Here is an 11157-nt window from a genome sequence, read left to right on the forward strand (position 1 = left end):
ATCTTTAGATAAGGGACACACTTGACATGACACAGGAACCTATGTCAGATGAACTAGCAGTGAAATAACCTTTGTAGTTATGCCGTTTCAGAATGCAATGTCCTATATGTCCTTGCGGTGATATTGCCTTCAGTGCCTTGACTAGCTCTGCTATTGAGGCAATAAAATATCCCCTGATTTCCACAGATCAGGCTAAAATGAGGGAAAGGGGATACCTAGTCAGTTGCGCAACTGAATGCGTTCAACCACAATGTGTCTTCCGATTTTAACCCAACCCTTCTGAATTAGGGGGAACGGTGGTGCACATAGATTACATGAAATAGGGCTTATAGCAATGTAGAGCAATGTAGTCTCACATTGTTTATTATTACCTTATTACCTCTATTACTGTCTCTGGATGGCAAGAGATGTACAGTGCATTACAATTCCATACAGCAATATAGCATTTTGTCATCGAATGTATGCTACTAATAAAGTTATTCAAGACCCTTTTAAACAAAATGGCTGACAGCAGTATCCTTCTTTAACCTCTGCTATCCTGCTTCCATGTCCCCCCCCCCCCCTCTCTCGCTGCCCTGCAGTAGAGGGAGGAGGCGGAGGGGGAAAATCCCCAAATTCTCAGTCTCCATAGCAACAGCAGTCAGGTGACCTTGTCTCCGACTCATACTGCTGAGTCAGATAAATTGAAGGATTGAACAAGATGGAGAACAGAATATAGTGGGACAGAGAGAGAGGGAGCGAGAGAGAGAGAGAGAGAGAGAGAGAGCGAGAGAGAGAGATGAAATGGAACCCACCATCATTTCATTCTCTGATGCTCTGATGCTGGATGTTGTGCAAGCCTTGATGTGTAAATAATGTCATGTAATCCAATTTCTCCTCTCCTCTTATAATGTCAGGCATAAGTGACATAATCAGGGTTTTCCCCTCCTTTTTTTATTTTAGGAACTCAGTCCGGATCTCACCTTACCGTTGAGAGTTAAAATGGTAGAAAACACAAGTAAAATTTGAAATTTGTCTGTGCATCAGCAGTTTCCTCTTGTTTTGTCAGTCACTGACAGTCACTCAATTAGCCATGTCAGCTAACCATTTTTTGATTGGAAAATTGGTTTAGCCAGTTATCTAAACTTGTAGTAATCATGTCCGAATACCAACTGGGCTGACAGGGCACGTGCCCAGGGGCCCTGACCTCCATGGGGGCCCGTATTGATTTTATCAGTCACTCTCACACAGATATCATAAAACATGACATACGTCATGGCAAAATGTGTAGAATTGCAGGAAATTAGCTTTGAAACCACAAAAAAATGTCACTCCACCCCATGGCAAAATGGGTAGGATTGTGGAAATTATACTTAAAACTACTAAATCTCACTTAGGGCCCCTAAAAGGCTAGAATGTCAGTGTCTGATTGTTAAACTGTTACACTCTCAGGAGTGGTCGTGACGTGTGGCCATGATGTGCATGCGTTTGTGTCTTACGGAAAGGTGATGCAAATGTCATCCTACTGTATCTCTACATACCACCCTAATGTTAGTCTTGCATTGTTTAATGTAGTAGCGGTGTCATTGCATGTGGGAGAGAGGCTGAAGTATGTGTGGGAATGTAGGCATGAATCGGGTTTTAAAGAAGAGTTACAGAAATGTGTTCATTTGTTCAATGGTTTAAGTCAGGCTGCATGAGAGAAAGAGAGAGAGAGAGAGAGAGAGTTTCAGTATGCGACTGTCAGGATGGGTGGAAATGTGTGATGCAGATGCTGCCATGGAGCATGTGTGCGAGGGTCAATATGGGATTCAGTGTGTGTGAAGGTCAGGGACAGGGTGTGTGTTTATATTCTATGTGTGAAGTCGGCTAGGAGGATAGGATGTGTGAGTGTCGTGGAGCATGTGGGAGGTAGAGTGTGAGGATGAGAGAAAGAGAGTGTGTGTGTGTGTTTCTGTGTTTGTTTCTGTGTGTGAAGGTGATCCTTGTTAATCCGGTTTTGTAAATGTCTGACATAATCTATGTTCCACTCACAGCGTCCTGGACAGGGGGAGGGGAGGAACAGAGGAAGAGAGAGACAGAGAGAGAAGGACAAAAAGAGGAAGGGAGTGAGATCATACGGTACAAAGGACCGCGTCAAATGATGGAATGAACGAGAGAAGGGGATGACAGAGATAAAGAGAGGGACCAATAGAAAAAATGATCTTCTGCTTTTTTTTTTTTTAGTGGGGGGGGGTAAAGAGCTTGTATGAATGTTGGTATGAAAGGATCTATACATACTTCCTAATTTTTGTATCATTATTCATTTAAAGAGATGGAGAGGAGGATCGCCAAAGACCCCACAGCAGGGGTAGACAGACAAGCATGGAAATGGAGGAGTGAACTAAGAATTATACATGGGACGAAGTAACATGGAAAGTGTGACATGGGACAGTTGATTAGGGATAATGTTGCCATGGAACGAAAGTATCACAAGAGAGGGCAAAAGGCCCAAAAAGGGGATGAGGAAAGAGGAGGACTTAAGGGTAGAGATCAAAAGTGCCGATCGGATTAATAACGAGCTAAAGACTCACAGGGAGAGCATGGCCCCAAAACACATGCAACAGTAGCCTACTAGTCTATGTATTCGAAAGAAACATTTCGTCAAAATCAGCTCCAAACATGAACCCCCCCCCCCTGCTACTAAACTGTACATCTGGTCCCAGACATTTTCCCCACCTCCCTCTCTTCTCCCCCGTCTCTTCCCCTCCCCCTCTCCCTCCTCCTCTCTCCTGTAGCTGTCCTTTCAGAACCACCACTGCAGCAAAAGGAGCACAACTCGGCTGCACTCACTCATCCCGGCTAGCCTCCACTCTCTGCCTCTCTACTCCAATCTCTGCAATACTTACACATAACTGACTTTAGTGTGAATTGACTAGCACAGTGAATTTGGAAAATATTCAGACCCCTTGACTTTTTTCACATCTTGTTACGTTACAGCCTTATTCTAAAATGGATTAAATTGTTATTTTCCCTCATAAATCTACACACAATATCTCATAATGACAATGCAAAAACAGTGTTTATTATTTTGAAAATGTATTAAAAATACAAAACTGAAATATGACATTTACATTAGTATTCAGACCCTTTACTCAGTACTTTGTTGAAGCACGTTTGGCAGCTAATACAGCCTTGAGTCTTCTTGGGTATGACACCACAAGCTTGGCACACCTGTATTTGGGGAGTTTCGGGGGCGTCACTGTACAGCTATTTTCAGGTCTCTCCAGAGATGTTCAATCGGGTTCAAGTCCGGGCTCTGGCTGAACCACTCAAGGACTTTCAGAGACTTGTCCCGAAGCCACTCCTGCGTTGTCTTGGCTGTGTGCTTCGGTTCATTGTCCTGTTGGAAGGTGAACCTTCGCCCCGCTCTAGAGCAGGTTTTCATATAGGATCTCTCTGTACTTTGCTCTGTTCATCTTTACCTTGATCCTGAATAGTCTCCCAGTCCCTGCCACTGAAAAACATCCCCACAGCATGATGCTGCCACCACCATGCTTCACCGCAGTGATGGTGCCAGGTTTCCTCCATACGTGATGCTTGGCATTCAGGCCAAAGAGTTCAATCTTGGTTCCATCAGACTAGTGAATATTTTTTGTCATGGTCTAAGAGTCCTTTAGGTGCCTTTTGGCAAATGCCAAGCGGACTATAATGTGCCTTTTACTGAGGAGTGGCGTCCGTCTGGCCACTCTCCCATAAAGGCCTGATTGGTGGAGTGCTGCAGGGATGGTTGTCCTTCTGGAAGGTTCTCCCATCTCCACAGAGGAACTCTACAGCTCTGTCACAGTGACCATCAGGTTCTTGGTCACCTCTCTGATCAAGGCCCTTCTCCCCCGATTGCTCAGTTTGGGCAGCCAGCTCTAGGAAGAGTCTTGGTGGTTCCAAACTTCTTCCATTTATGAATGATGGAGGCCACTGTGTTCTTGGGTACCTTCAATGCTGTAGAAATGTTTTGGTACCCTTCCCCAGATCTGTGCCTTGACACAATCCTGTCTCAGAGCTCTACAGACAATTCCTTCAACCTCATGACTTGGTTTTTGCTCTGACAAACTGTCAACTGTGAGACCTTATATAGACAGGTGTGTGCCTTTCCAAATCATGTCCAATCAATTTAATTTACCACAGGTGGACTCCACTCATGTTGTAAAAACATCTCAAGGATGATCAATGGAATCAGGATGCACCTGAGCTCAATTTAGAGTCTCATAGCAAAGGGTCTGAATACTTATGTAAATAAGGTATATATTTTTTATTTTGAATACATTTATAAATATTTGTTAAAACCTGTATTCACTTTGTCATTATGGGGTATTGTGTGTAGATTGATGAGGATTATAAATAAAACATATTTTTTTGTATAAGCCTGTAAAGTAACAAAATGTGGAAAAAGGGAATGGATCGGAATATTTTCTGAATGCACAGTATAGTATATTCACTGTTAAACAGTGTTTAATAATGTTAGTTTGCTTTTGGTGCAGTCATTCGTGTTTCAAAAATGAGCTTCGAGACACTACTGAGAAACTGAAGACAAATACATCAATTTCATAAAATTCATAAATTTGAATCTTTTTTGAATTGACAATATTCTATAGTATCTCTGCGTATTTAAAAAAGTATACTTCTACTGCATTGTCCATGGCCATCCAGAATCACAACATGCCGACTTCTGCCCCATAGAAGAGCTCTCATCGCTTTTGTGACGTTGTCAGCTAATCCATCTTTAAGCGGGCACAGCCAGAAGAGGACTGGCTACCCCTCAGAGCCTGGTTCCTCTCTAGGTTTCTTCCTAGGTTCCTGCCTTTCTAGGGAGTTTTTCCTAGCCACCATGATTTTACATCTGCATTCCTTGCTCATTGGGGTTTTAGGCTGGGTTTTCTATATAAGCACTCTGTGACATCAGCTGATATAAAAAGGGATTTATAAATACATTTGATTTGATTTAATGTCAATTGGATCCAAATACAGTATGTGGTGTTAGCTAATATCTGTACCATGAACAAGGGAAAAATGGCTTTTAAGTAAGATTACTCAGCAAAGTGAACTTTTGACCTCTACTCAAGAGAAATGAGCTGGCTAAACCCCTGATCCATTTCAGCCAACTCAACATTCTGGATTCCATTTGGATTTGCCATTTCTCTATCTACAGTGTTTCACTCCCATGTTTTCCGCTAATGACTCTGCAAACGACAACAGAATTTGGGTCTGGCTATTTAGGAGCCATTTTTGCGGGTGATCTGCCATAGTTTGTGTGGAGAGGTTTGCTTTCTGATGCTAGGTCTGTTGAGCTGGTGATGTGTTACTGCTAGTTATTGCAAAGACAGTGTTTGGTGTCCGTTTTGAGTGTTTGTAGTGTGTCCTTAACACTATCATGCATTGAGTGTGTGTTGTATATGTGTTTTGCTTACAATTGTCCTAGGTGTGCGATGGTATGCCATGTATGATCAGGAGCCTTAGACTTGCTTTGAATGACAGGGCTGTGTGTGTCTGTTCAGTGTGTGTGTGTGTGTGTGTGTGTGTGTGTGTGTGTGTGTGTGTGTGTGTGTGTGTGTGTTCATTCGTGGGCTGAGCTGTGGACAATAAGCAGCCTTGGGAGTGCCGTGCCTGACCGTTAGGCGAGCTTAAGACAGGCCATGTGCTCAGCGGGGAGCTGGCCCTTTAAGTTCCAGCAGCCAACCAGAGAGGAGATGCTGGGAGCAGGCTGTCCTTGGAAATGACCTTGCAGAGGGGCTGAAAAATGGAGGGAGAGAAACAAAGTGAGGGAGAGAGAAAGCGGAAGAGGGAGAGAGGAAGAAATATGGGGGAATAGAGAAAGGATGAAGGGGGAAAGAGAGAATATGAACAAGAGAGAGGGTATATAGGGAGCTGGTGGGAATGAGAGAGAAAGAGGGGGTGAAAGAAAGGGGGAGGAGAGAGCGAGAGCTGAGAGAAAGGGCATAGTGAGATTTATAAAGAAGGAGAGGGGAAGAGAGAAAGAGAGAGAATCCTTAGGCTACAGTGTCCATTGCTACTGCATAGGTCACTCTAATACAATAGCATATCCAGTGAGGTAATAGATGGAGGGTAATCCTTCAGTCGTGATCATATGCAAATACACACCTTGTTCAGAGAGAGAGAGAGAGAGAGAGAGAGAGAGAGAGAGAGGAATGGTAGAGACAGTTCGAGACACTAAGAGGATTGAGAGTTCAACTAGTTCTCACTCTTGCTCTCTCCCTCCTTCCCTCCTTCCTTTCTATCCTCTCCCTCTATCTCGCTCCCTCACGGTGACAAGCATGAACGTCATCTAGTACGGCTTACATTTACAACACACCACTCTCCCATTGCATAAGACATTCTCTGAAAGGGATGCAAGAGAGGGGGATAAGAATAGAGAGGGATTTGAGACAGGAAGCGAGGGTGAAAATCAAGGTAGAGATAGGAAATGAAGGGAGGATGAAGGGCAGGTAATAAAGATAAAATAAGTATTATTCTTATAATGGCTTTGAGTTTTGACAGTGAACAAAAAGGATGAGAGCGAAAATGATAAGTCAGCGCTCAAATCAAAATGGAGTATTAGACTTTCTGAATTGCAGCATTCCCTAATGATCTTAGTATCTATATTAGAGGTTGCACTTGCGACATACCTCTCCTTCATTGCACCTGTACCTGTGTCACTAGTAGGGATGTTGTACCCTAGCCGGTTAGCTGGTTAGCCAGTTAGCCGTTCGCATACACTCAACTGGCTAAGGCTAATGCTCATAGCACATCATCACTTCACCAAGTAGGACACGTTCCTGTATAGTCTTTATTATGTTGTCCCTGGATCAACAAGTCCATCAAGCACCTTGTGAGATCGCCAACATGCGCAACATGTGCAATGCCCCCCTTGTACCCGCCAAAAGTAAACATTCCCAGTGCAACTGACTGACCTGCTGTGCGCCGCTGCAAAATCTGAACTAGCTCTTCAACATAAGAGGTAAGCTGACGATGATAAAGATAAATACATTTCTGAAGGGGTCAAAGGGCAAGTTTAACCTGCATCATTTAAAAACATGCAATTCTGCATGTCCCAAGGACAAAGCTGGGAGATACTATTTGTTCCTTTACATGTGGTCTGGTCAGACTTTCAAATGCAGTCAAAGTGTTACAGGCTGAGGGTGTGAGACGGAGTTGGGCAATGTTCTTGAGGTGATAGAATGACGCTTTACACAGTTGTTTGACGTGGCTGTCAAAGGTCAGGGAGGAATCAAGCTTTACACCCAGATTGAAAACTGAGGGGGAGAGAGGGATGTTCTGTCCTTCAATGGTGAGGCGTGTTATTGGTGAATGCCGGACCTGGTGGGGGGAGTCAACAAGTAGGGCCTCGGTTTTGCTGCTGTTTAGTTTAAGTAAGTTTTGCTTCATCGATGCCCTTATTTCCTTAAGGCAGGCGTTCAGACGGGCACATGCATCAGAGGGACCTGGGGCAGTTTCTACATACAGCTGGGAGTCATTAGCATAGCAGTGGAATGAGATTCCACACCGGCTAATGACACGACCGAGGGGGAGCATGTACAGGACGAACAGGATGGGTCCAAGAACAGATCTTTGTGGGACACCGCAGGGGACGTGGTGGGTTCGGGACCTGGACCCACCTAGCGACACATACTCAGTCCTGTCTGAGAGGTAGGAGTGAAACCAGCTCAGGGCTGCTCCAGACAGCCCAATGGTGTCCCAGAGGCGTTCCAGGATGATCAGGAGACATCCTACATCAGCCGCCATCAGCAGATCGTTGGTGACCCTGAATAGGGCCATTTCAGTGCTGTGGGCCTGCCGGAAACCTGACTGTAAACTTCTCAAATAAGTTGTTCTGTTTAAGATAGTCCTGGAGCTGTACAGCAACCCCTTTTTCCAACACCTTAGAGAGGAAGGGCGGGATGGATATTGACCTGTAATTGGCCAGAACTTCTGGGTCCAGGGTGGGCTTCTTTAGAAGGGGGCTGATGACAGAGGTCTTAAATGCAGGTGGGACACTGCCAGATTGGAGAGAGTGGGTTATTAGAAGGCTGAGTGCAGAGGTGCATGATTTGAGCAGGGCGGTTGGAATAGGATCCAAGGTACAGGAGGAGGTTTTCATTATGAAGATAGTTTTCTCAATACCTCCCTGGGTGAGGAAGCAGGAAAGAGGCTGAAGTGATGTTGGTGGGAGAAAAACAGTAAATTATGCTGTTTACACTGCTCTTCCGTTGTCTCGATGGCGGACTGGGTCTGTGGTTTGAAATTATGGTTTATGGTAGAAAACAGGTGCTTTGAGTTTGCAGGATTTTTATGAATGAGGTTGGAGTAGATCGTCAAACGTGTCTCTTTCAGTGCTTTGGAATAGGCCCTTTGATGCTCTGGAAAGGCCAGTTTGTGGACAGTGAGGCCCGAGTGTCTGAGACGCCGCTCCAGGATGCGTTCAGTGTATTTCATGTTTCTCAGTTCTGAGTAAACCATGGAGCGTGTTTTTGTGGGGGCATGCAGGCCAAGCACACTGCTCAGGGATTGGTTGTAAAACTCCACAGTTTAATCTTATCCACCGACGAATTAGCTGGAAGAGACGGGCTCAAGATGTCCTCTGACATGCTGGCAGGATCGATGTTTTTCCAGTTCCAGTTGACTTGGTTGGACTTGGTTAGAGGGGGAAGGAATGTCAAGTCCAGTACGACAACCTTGTGGTCAGACACACCAAGGTCATAGACCTACATGTTGTTGATGACGGCGGAGTCAGTGATGACCAGGTTAATTATGAGCCCACAGGTGTGTGTGGGGGCGTCAACGAGTTGCTTCAGGTCAATCAAACTCAGAAACTCAGCAGAAGAGTGACATGAGGAAGAGTCACCTATTGCTAGAACCTGCTTCATGTTCATTTCATTATTTATTTCAGGTTAAATATTAATACTATTTCACCCTTTTATTCATATGAACAAACAGTAGTATTTATAGTTTAATAGTGTCTTTATTAATCAGGGCCAGCTCCAGGTATAAGCAGCCTACTGTACGCGGTCGTTTAAGGTCCCCGGTCACTAGGGGGCCCCCAGCCCAAAAACGCAGTCGGGGTTTCAACTTACTGTTGAGAGTTACAATAGTAGAATACACAAGATGCAGGTTTGAAATTTCGTTGTGCATCCGCAGTTTCTCTTGTTTTGCCTGTCAATGACAGTCACTCAATTAGCCGTGTCAGCAAAACTATTTTTTTACTTGTAGTATTCATGGCCGAATACCGACCCAGGCCCAGGGGCCCTGACCTCCAGGGGACCAACGTTGATTTTGTTAGTCACTCAGATATCATTAACATGGTAGAAGTCATGGCAAAATGTGTAGAATTGCAGGAAATTAAGTTTAAAACTATAAAAATGCCCCATTTCAAAATGAGTAGCATGACATTTGTTATAAATTTGCAAAAATCGATCTCCCTCACGGTAAAATGTGTAGAACCGGAGAAGACTTGCTTTAAAACTGCAACCAAATCTTGCTTAGTGCTCCAAAAGGCTAGCGCCGGCCCTGTTGCAGCTCATTTATTAAAATGCTTCATGCTTTTTAAATGCATTACTAAATGGTTCATACATGTGAACTACTGCATTAATACATGCTAGTTAATGTATCTTTATTGTAAAGTTCTAACTATTAATTTGCAAACATGCCCATAAATATTTGATTGTATAACAAAGTTGTAACTTCACACAGAAGGCACACATGAGAACTGCCTTTAAATAGGCACTTCTGATGATAATGGCCATTACAGCCATGACACTTGATCTAACATAGGAGATAACAGATGTAAAATGTGGAATATAACACAAGTGTATATTATTGAGTAGCTGACACCTCTGCAACAATTCCTGAGAGCTACAGTGCCTTGCGAAAGTATTCGGCCCCCTTGAACTTTGCGACCTTTTGCCACATTTCAGGCTTCAAACATAAAGATATAAAACTGTATTTTTTTGTGAAGAATCAACAACAAGTGGGACACAATCATGAAGTGGAACAACATTTATTGGATATTTCAAACTTTTTTAACAAATCAAAAACTGAAAAATTGGGCGTGCAAAATTATTCAGCCCCCTTAAGTTAATACTTTGTAGCGCCACCTTTTGCTGCGATTACAGCTGTAAGTCACTTGGGGTATGTCTCTATCAGTTTTGCACATCGAGAGACTGAAATTGTTTCCCATTCCTCCTTGCAAAACAGCTCGAGCTCAGTGAGGTTGGATAGAGAGCATTTATGAACAGCAGTTTTCAGTTCTTTCCACAGATTCTCGATTGGATTCAGGTCTGGACTTTGACTTGGCCATTCTAACACCTGGATATGTTTATTTTTGAACCATTCCATTGTAGATTTTGTTTTGTTTTGTTTTGGATCATTGTCTTGTTGGAAGACAAATCTCCATCCCAGTCTCAGGTCTTTTGCAGACTCCATCAGGTTTTCTTCCAGAATGGTCCTGTATTTGGCTCCATCCATCTTCCCATCAATTTTAACCATCTTCCCTGTCCCTGCTGAAGAAAAGCAGGCCCAAACCATGATGCTGCCACCACCATGTTTGACAGTGGGGATGGTTGTTCAGGGTGATGAGCTGTGTTGCTTTTACGCCAAACATAACGTTTTGCATTGTTGCCAAAAAGTTCAATTTTGGTTTCATCTGACCAGAGCACCTTCTTCCACATGTTTGGTGTGTCTCCCAGGTGGCTTGTGGCAAACTTTAAACAACACTTTTTATGGATATCTTTAAGAAATGGCTTTCTTCTTGCCACTCTTCCATAAAAGGCCAGATTTGTGCAATATACGACTGATTGTTGTCCTATGGACAGAGTCTCCCACCTCAGCTGTAGATCTCTGCAGTTCATCCAGAGTGATCATGGGCCTCTTGGCTGCATCTCTGATCAGTCTTGTCCTTGTATGAGCTGAAAGTTTAGAGGGACGGCCAGGTCTTGGTAGATTTGCAGTGGTCTGATACTCCTTCCATTTCAATATTATTGCTTGCACAGTGCTCCTTGGGATGTTTAAAGCTTGGGAAATCTTTTTGTATCCAAATCCGGCTTTAAACTTCTTCACAACAGTATCTCGGACCTGCCTGGTGTGTTCCTTGTTCTTCATGATGCTCTCTGCGCATTTAACGGACCTCTGAGACTATCACAGTGCAGGTGC

Source organism: Oncorhynchus tshawytscha, linkage group LG23 (assembly GCF_018296145.1).
Source record: "Oncorhynchus tshawytscha isolate Ot180627B linkage group LG23, Otsh_v2.0, whole genome shotgun sequence".
In the NCBI taxonomy this organism is placed as follows: domain Eukaryota; kingdom Metazoa; phylum Chordata; class Actinopteri; order Salmoniformes; family Salmonidae; genus Oncorhynchus; species Oncorhynchus tshawytscha.